Consider the following 9,102-nt stretch of genomic DNA (forward strand, 5'->3'; position numbering starts at 1 on the left):
TGGTGAGTTGTGCCCTTCTTCCAAGATTTGTTGCTTTAGGTGGGGGTGTGTCATGGGTATGCACCATCTTCCTTGATAGCGGAGGCTTCCATCTTCGCATATTTCGAATGGTCCGTCCTTTCCCTGAGTTAGGTTGAGCCGGATTTTATCTAGTTCGGGGTTTTGTTGCTGCCCGACTTTGATTTCTTCGAGTAGTGTGGGTATGATCCTGACATTGAATAGGTGGATCTCAGAATTTGTTTGTCCTTGCTCCACTACCTCCAAATGCAGCTTTTGGAAGTCCTTGTATAGCTCGTCTGACAGGATCCAGGTGGTGTTGAGGGAGTGGTTATTCTTTCGGCTTAGGGCGTTTGCCACAACGTTAGCCTTCCCCTCGTGGTACTGAATATCTAGGTCATAATCTTTTATAAGTTCCAACCATCTTCGTTGACGCATGTTTAGATCCTTCTGGGTGAAGATGTACTTTAGGCTTTTATGATCTGTATAAATCTTACACTGTACTCCGTATAGGTAATGCCTCCAAATTTTCAGGGCGAACACAATGGCCGCTAGCTCGAGGTCGTGTGTGGGGTAGTTTTCCTCGTGGGTTTTGAGTTGCCTGGATGCGTATGCTATTACTTTGCCCCTTTGCATTAGTACGCATCCCAGTCCCTTTTTGGAGGCGTCGCTGAAAACTTTGAATCCTTCCACTCAAGAGGGAAGGGCTAGAACGGGTGCTGTGGTCAACTTTTCTTTCAGTTCTTGGAAGGCTGAGGTGTAGTTGTCGTCCCATTGAAAGGGGATTTCATTTTTCATGAGTTTAGTGAGGGGTTGGGCTATCTTGATAAAATCGGGTACGAACCTCCTATAGTAGCCTGTCAATCCTAGGAAGCTTCTGACCTCCGAAAGTGATTTCGGTGTGGCCCATTCTTTGACGCCGTGGATCTTGGTTAGGTCCACCCTGATCCCCTCCTTGGTTATCACGTGACCTAGGAAGGCCACATTGTTCTTCCAAAATTCGCACTTGGAGAATTTGGCGTATAGTTGGTGTTCTCTCAGGGTTAGTAAGGTTCTACGGAGATGCTTTTCGTGTTCTTCTTTGTTTCGGGAATAGACCAGGATGTCGTCGATGAATACGATGACGAAGTCATCTAGGTGGGGTCGGAATACTCGGTTCATGAGGTCCATGAATATAGCGGGTGCATTGGTGAGTCCGAAGGGCATTACTGTGAATTTGTAGTGGCCGTAGCGGGTTCGAAAGACCGTTTTTTGGACATCTGGGTCGGCCACTTTTATCTGATGGTACCCGGATCTTAAATCAATTTTAGATAACACCCCTGCTCCTTTAAGTTGGTCGAATAAGTCATCGATTCGGGGAAGAGGGTACTTATTCTTTATTGTAACTTTGTTCAGTTCCCTGTAGTCGATGCATAGCCGCATGCTCCCGTCTTTCTTCTTGATGAATAGTACTGGTGCCCCCCATGGTGAGGTGCTGGGGTGTATGTACCCTTTATCTAGTAACTCCTGAAGTTGTGTTTTTAGTTCCTTCATTTCTTTCGGTGCCAGTCTGTAGGGTGGCTTCGAGATTGGGGCAGCGCCAGGCATCAAATCTATGGTGAATTCGACTTCTCTAGTTGGGGGTGCCCCGGGGATCTCATCTGGGAAGACATCGGTGAACTCGTTTACCACTGGGATGGTCTGGGGCTCGGCTATTTTGGTGTCGAGATCTTTGACTGAGCATAGGAAGGCCTCGTGCCCTTGGGTAAGATATTTCTTCATTTTCATCATGTTTACTAATTTGATTTCCGGATTCTTGTGGGTTCCGTGGTATGATACTCGTTTGCCGTTTGGTCCCCGCAAGACCACTTTTTGTTCGCCGCATAGGATCTGTGCGTGGTATTTCCCTAGCCAGTCCATACCCAAGATCACTTGTATCCCATCTAGTCTGAATTGTACTAGGTTGCTAGGGAATTCCACTCCTTCGATGGTGATCATTATATCCTTGTACATGCGGTCACATTTTATGATTTCGCCGGACGCCACCTTAACTTGCAGTTGTACTCTTGTGTTGGTGTTCAGACCGATTTGCGTGGCGAATTCGGCTGCTATAAATGAGTTGGTAGCTCCTGAGTCAAATAGTATTGTAGCGGGAGTGGCGTGTATGAGGAAGGTTCCGGAGACTATGTTGCTATCTCCGATTTTGGCTTTGCTTATGGTAAGGATCTTTCGTTGAGTGGCCCCCCTTGCCTTGTGGGGGTTGGTGTTATGGCTTCGTGGGGTGAGGTGGTTCTGGCGGTTTTTGGCTCCCAGAGGGGGTTTGGGTGCTTTCCTTCGATTTTTCTTTTGTGTCCCAGGTGCGTTTCCTGTGGCTTGCTTGGTGTTTGTTGTAGTTGGAATGCCTTGGCATAGGCTTCTTTGAGAGTTCTTAGTTTTCGTATGGTTAGGGCCTTCTGGTTCTCGAGGTTGAGGCCCGTTATAAATTTCTTGATTTTGATTGACTCCGTAGGTACCAGTTCGGGTGTGAGGCGAGCTAGCTTGAGGAACTGTCGGTAGTATTCTGCAATTGGGGTTGCTCCTTGTTTTAGATGGAGGAACTCTTCGTATATGGTTGTTTTCACGTGACTGGGGTGGAATCGTTCTCGTAATCGTGTTTTTAGGACCTCCCAGTTGAATCCCGGGCTTCGTTCGCAACTGGGTTTCTCGTGGGCCCACCAGATGTCGGCTTCGTGCCTTAAGTAGAAGGAGGCCGTTACTACTTGGTGGTTTTCCGGGCATCCCATTGCTATGAATATTTTGCCAAAGGTCTCGATCCATTCTTCAAGAATTGTGGGGTTCTCAATTGGAGTGTGCTTTTAGGATGTCAATCTATGGTTCTATATGTGTTTAGTTCAACTTTCATTTGCATTAACTTATTGGCTCCAGATAATTTGATGCCTGCACTTGTATTTTCCTTGTGTTTTCTTTGGGTTCTGCTGGTAGTGATTGGTTATTTCCAATAATCTTCCTTATACTCTTATACAATATGTCCCAATAACCTTTCTTGTTCTCTTATATGATATGTTACTTTTACCTCATAAATTGAGCATATGAATGCCCTGATATGATATTCACTGTGAAGTAACCTCACACTCTTTGCTTGATGGTAATCTAGTGCATTGATATTCTCTCTTCCCTTCATCATGCAGGCATTAATTTGGTCTAAGATGAGTACAGGACTTCCAATTAAGATCATGTCTTCTATGAAAGGACAAAGTTATACTTCATTCTGTAGGCTGGATATAAATATTCATCGGTACGACTTGTATTGACATGGAAACTGTGCTCAGTTGTTCAAAGCAACAAGTATTGTCATGCTGAGAACTCCTTCTCCCCATATGTTAAAGCCTTCTAACATCAACTAATAAAACAGACAGAAGAAGCATTCCTTTACTAAAGATTCAATAAATAAAAACAAAGTAAATTTGCTCCAAATAACAAATTGTGCATTATTTGTTTATTTTTATTTACTATGATCTATAAGTGTGTCTTGATTTAATGCTTTTGTCATTCATATATTCAGGAACATCCCCCACATTCATGTGTATGAAAAACGACAGAACAAAGAAAAGTGGCATGGAGCTGATATCCAAATACTCATTGAAGGGAACTGGACAAGTTACCGTTTATGTGATGCTTAATTTTGATTTTTGAGTGTGTCAAGTTAACAAATAATTTAGTGCAAAATGCCACTCTCTTTTTGGTAGTCCTAGGTTGCTAACATGCTTCTTATGCATGTTACTTATTTCTCTCTCATTGCATTACAGTCTAAAATACTCCACTATATGCGTCAAATAGCTGTGATTACACCCTATGCACAATTTCTTTTCAAATTTATATCAGAGACCCCAGAGTATTCTCTCTCTCTCTCTCTCTCTCTGCTACCTTCTTTTTCTTTTCCATTTATCTTTATGATATAATGTTAGAAAATGGAGTGTTTGATGATAGGGAAGTGAGGAAACAAGATCTTCAGGCGTGTAATCACTTTCCTATAAGCTTTAACTCTACCTGATATAAAACAACAAGGTTTAAGATTTAATCTTATGGGATACAAGAAGATGATGAAATTCTTAAGTTGCCCTGTTTAAGAATTTCCTACAGAAATGTAGTGCTGTGAACTTTCTCAGTTTAATGCAAGTTTATTGCATGTTCTTTTTAAGACATTTCTCCAAATATTTATAGATGCAAAAAAAAAAAAGTAGTTTTGAAGAAGTTACATGGAAGTTATTGGAGTTCATAAACTCAACTTCCATAAGATATATTTTATCTGATATATCAGGCATGGGAAATATATAACTGAATATTAAATATTTTCATAAGATATGGACCTTCGTAGGTTCATGCACTGCATACAAAATAACAAAGTAAAAAAAAAAAAATATATATATATATATATATATATATATATATATATTTATTAACTCATTGCATGATAACATGCAAAATAAATAAATAAATAATATATATTATATTAATACTTACATGCATGCAGCATACATTTAATAACCAAGCTTTTGAATTCAACTTTCGTTAAATTCATGAGGCCGAAAGGTTCAAATCATTTCATGCACTCATTCGTGTAATTCATTGTTCAAAGACGAATGCATTTTCTTTACCAACGAAATTAACAAAAGGTTACATAACTTGTCAACGAAAGGAAACAACCCGAATCCATCTTTTCATTAATAATCGAATTCAGCATCAATTCGTGATTAACGAATTGTGCATCAATTCGTGTTTAACGAAAAGTCTCAATTCGATACTACCGAATTGATTAATGCATTGATTCGTTAAGAACCAATGATTCGTTAACACCAACGAATCATTAAACTCCGGTTCCAATCGTACGTAACATTCATATTTCCCAACTTGCTTTCTACCAAACTAAAATAATATTCATAACTCCACAACTCCAAATATTATTTATATTTTCATGGTAGTCCATCTAAAACATTAATCTCCATTACTATATAAATTTCCAACATTCCTCCTCCATTTATATAGTAAAATTAACACTGTACTAAGATAGATCCAAAACTCATGCATAAATGAAAGTGTCTTACAGATTGAACTTTCACATAGTATTATATGCGCTACATTAATTCGGATTGCAGTGATGGACGAACCTTGAATCACGCAGTCTCTTTGAAGAAACGTAGATATAATACACACAAGCTTTACAGTTACTACAACTCAAAATAACTTACTATTAAAGGCCCTGTGTCCGTATCCATTCATAAGCATTTCCAAGCTAAACCCAAACTTGTTGAAGCGGCCACACTTCATGCTCACATAGGCTAATCTTTTATTTCATGCCCTGCATTAAGCATTTTTTTCAAAAGATCAGTTAAGAGTAAAACTCATCCCTACTACAATGCAGACCAAGTACTTACTTTAGGGATACTTTTTAATATAGTACTTGCCGCCAATAAATGAAGTAATCATCAACATTGAACTCAAGGCCTAACGTAATAACTTAGGCGTGAGTTGAGCTTTCCTTCATCTCTTGACTAACAACGGGTTTCAACCATATCCCTTCCGATGTCTTTAAAACCATGTCCCTTGCCAAGGCTTTTGTAAACGGATCCGCTAGATTGAACCGGGACCGTACAAAGTCTAGTGCTACAACACCATTACTTAAGAGCTCTTTCACATAGCTATGTCGCAAGCCTATGTGTCTTGACTTGCCATTATAAACACTGTTATATGCTTTGGCCAGTGTAGTAGCACTGTCACAATGTACTAAAACAGGTGACATCGGTTTTGGCCAAACTGGAATTTCAAGAATTAAATTCCTTACCCAATCAGCTTCTTTGCATGATGCTGCCAATGCAATAAATTCAGATGTCATAGTTGAGTCTGAAATACAACTTTGCTTTTTAGAAGCCCAGGAGATAGCACCTCCTCCAAGCAGAAATACCCATCCACTAGTTGGGGAATAATCTTCCTGATTTGATATCCAACTGGCATCAGAATATCCTTCAAGGATTGAAATATCTTTTGAATATTTTAAACCATATTTAATGGTTTTATTCAGATATTTTAAAATTCTTTTTAATGCCATCCAATGTACTGCACTAGGATTACTAGTGTATCTACTCAGTTTCTCTACTGCAAAAGCAATATTAGGCCGAGTACTTGTCATTGCATACATAAGGCATCCTATCACTTTAGAATACTCCAATTGTAGGACCAGATCACCTTCATTTGGTATTAACTTCAATGAAGGATCCATTGGAGTAGAAACTGGGGAACCACTCAAGTGATTAAATCTTTTTAACACTTTCTCAATGTAATGAGATTGTGTTAAACTTACACCATCTTGAAGTTTAATTATTCTTATTCCAAGAATAACTTCTGCTTCTCCTAAATCTTTCATGGAGAAACTTGAACTAAGAAAATCATTAGTTTCATTAACTTTTTTCAAATCAGTACCAAAAATTAACATGTCATCTACATACAAGCAAATAATAACCCCTTGTCCTTGGTTATTAAATTTGTTGTAGATGCATTTATCACACTGATTTATTCTGTACCCATTAGCTAGCACCACTTGATCGAACCGATCATGCCATTGCTTAGGGGCCTGTTTTAAGCCATAAAGTGACTTAATCAATTTGCAAACTTTATTTTCCTGGCCTGCAACCATGAATCCTTCCGGTTGCTTCATGTAAACCTCCTCCTCCAATTCACCATTTAAAAATGCAGTCTTGACATCCATTTGGTGAACCACTAGATTGTGTATAGCCGAAATGGCAATTAACAATCTAATAGTAGCAATTCTTGCTACTGGAGCACAAGTGTCAAAGAAGTCAACTCCTTCTTTCTACTTAAAGCCCTGTGCGACAAGTCTGGCTTTAAATTTGTTAATTGTACCATCAACTTTTATTTTCTTTTTGAAAATCCACTTGCAGCCTATTGGTTTACAACCATTTGGTGGATTAGTTAAAATTCATGTATTATTCCCCATTATAGAATCCATCTCATCATTTATTGCTTTTTTCCAGAAAGCAACATCTTGAGAGTTCATGGCTTCCCCAAAGGTCTTAGGATCATCCACTATATTAAAATAATATAGATTTTTAGTCTCTGTAGACTCCATTGATCCTTCTATCAAGTACATTTGGAAACCTGGTCCAAATGTTTTTTCTTTTCTTGTTCTTTTACTTTTTCTAAGCTCAGGTTCCTGCGAAACTGCTTGATCATAAATTTGATCATCAACTTTGGTCCCACTAGAACTAGGAATTAAATTCTTAGTTCTATTTATTGATGAAAAATGATTTTCATCAAAGATAGCATCCCGGGACTCTATTACGGTATGAACCGAAATAAAGTCATTTGGTTCTATAACATAGAACCGGTATTCTTTGCTGTGTTCTACATATCCTATAAAAATACAGTCTATGCCTTTTTCTCCCAGAGCCTTCCGTTTAGGTTCCGGCAACCGTACCACGACCCTGCATCCCCAAACTTTCAAATAATTCAAGTTTGGTTTTCTTTTGTGCCAAAGTTCATAGGAAGTTACCCTATTTCTTTTGTTAGGAACTCTGTTGAGAATATACCATGCAGTTAGCATGGCTTCTCCCCAGAAACCTTCACTCGGACCGGAAACTGATAACATGCAGTTTACCATTTCTTTGAGTACTCTATTTTTCCTTTATGCTACACCATTTTGTTGTGGTGTATAAGGAGCTGTGGTCTCATTAATGACACCAACAGATTGTAAAAATAATGGGTCATAATATTCACCACCTCTGTCACTACGTAAAATTTTTACTGATTGACTAGTTCGCAATTCCACCTCCAATTTAAATATTTTAAATTTTTCTAAGGCTTCATCCTTAGAATGCAAGAGGTACACATAGCAGAGTCTTGAATAGTCATCAATGAATGTGACTATATATTTTTTTATTTCCCAAAGATGGAGTGCTATGAAAATCACACAAGTCACTGTGAATTAATTCAAGTAAAATTGAATTCCTTTTTATACTAGGAAAAGGATTCCTAGTTATTTTATTTAACATGCATGCACTGCATTTTTCCATGTTTAAATCAAAGGATGGAATTAATTCATCTTTAGCCATCTCACATAATCGTTTATAGTTTACATGACATAAACGAAAATGCCATAAAGAAGATGAACATACTGTATACACAGAACCAACAATATTATTAATATTTAACTTAAACATATTGTTTGACAGGAAGCCTTGGCCTACAAAAATACCGGCCTTGGATAAAATAAATCTATCTGCTTCAAAAACAAGTTTAAAACCACACTTGTTTAATACAATGCCACAAACTAAATTTTTTCTAACCTTTGGGGTATGATACACATCTGTGAGTGTCAACTTCTTTCCTGAAGTAAGCAACAACTCAACTTGTCTAATGCCTTTGACTTTCACCATGGAATCATTTCCCATGTACAAGCTTTGACCATCATTCAGACTTTTATAAATCTTATAAAGATTTATATCCATGCAGACATGTCTGGTTGCCCCAGTGTCAACCCACCACGAGTCATTAGTCTGCATGACACAAATTTCAGATATCATAGGAATGAAATTTTCAGTACTATCAGAAACAAGATTAATTATATTACCTTGTTTCCATTGGCCACTTCTCTGGCCATGATCACCAGAATTTTTACCTTCCATTTGTGCCTTTCTTTTCTTCCAGATTTCACAGTCCTTTTTAAAGTGTGGACCGTTGCACACCCAGCATGATACAGATGCCTTTCCTTTTCCTTTTCCTTTCTTCTTAAACTTTGAAGAATTTGTTGCCTTTCCTGGCTTCCCTTTCCTTTTACGGTTCCCACTTGATTTACCTTCATCAACATAGTTGATGACAGAACCTGAAGCCCCGGTGACTTTTGCACCGCCTGCATTCTTACTTCCTGTAGTCTGATTCCCTCCTCAACCCAAAGGTTGACCCCTAACTGTTCCATGGTAAGAGCTTCCTTTTTATGCTTTAAGGTACGTTGTACCTTTTTCCAGGAAGGGGGCAACTTATCAATGATACTGGATATGGCAATGGAATCATCCATATACATATCATGTTGCCTCATTTGCCTAAGTATCCTGACAA

General features: G+C 38.5%; 1 long non-coding RNA gene across 1 annotated transcript; it reads left to right on the forward strand.

Annotated features, from left to right (window-relative positions):
• The first annotated feature begins 3,178 nt into the window (after positions 1–3,178).
• Positions 3,179–3,642, forward strand: LOC109187096. Its single transcript, XR_002055221.1, has 2 exons — positions 3,179–3,271; positions 3,539–3,642. It is a non-coding gene; the product is annotated as an uncharacterized LOC109187096 (long non-coding RNA).
• Positions 3,643–9,102: the final 5,460 nt, after the last annotated feature.

This window comes from Ipomoea nil, unplaced genomic scaffold, assembly GCF_001879475.1.
Source record: "Ipomoea nil cultivar Tokyo-kokei standard unplaced genomic scaffold, Asagao_1.1 scaffold1416, whole genome shotgun sequence".
NCBI classification, from domain to species: domain Eukaryota; kingdom Viridiplantae; phylum Streptophyta; class Magnoliopsida; order Solanales; family Convolvulaceae; genus Ipomoea; species Ipomoea nil.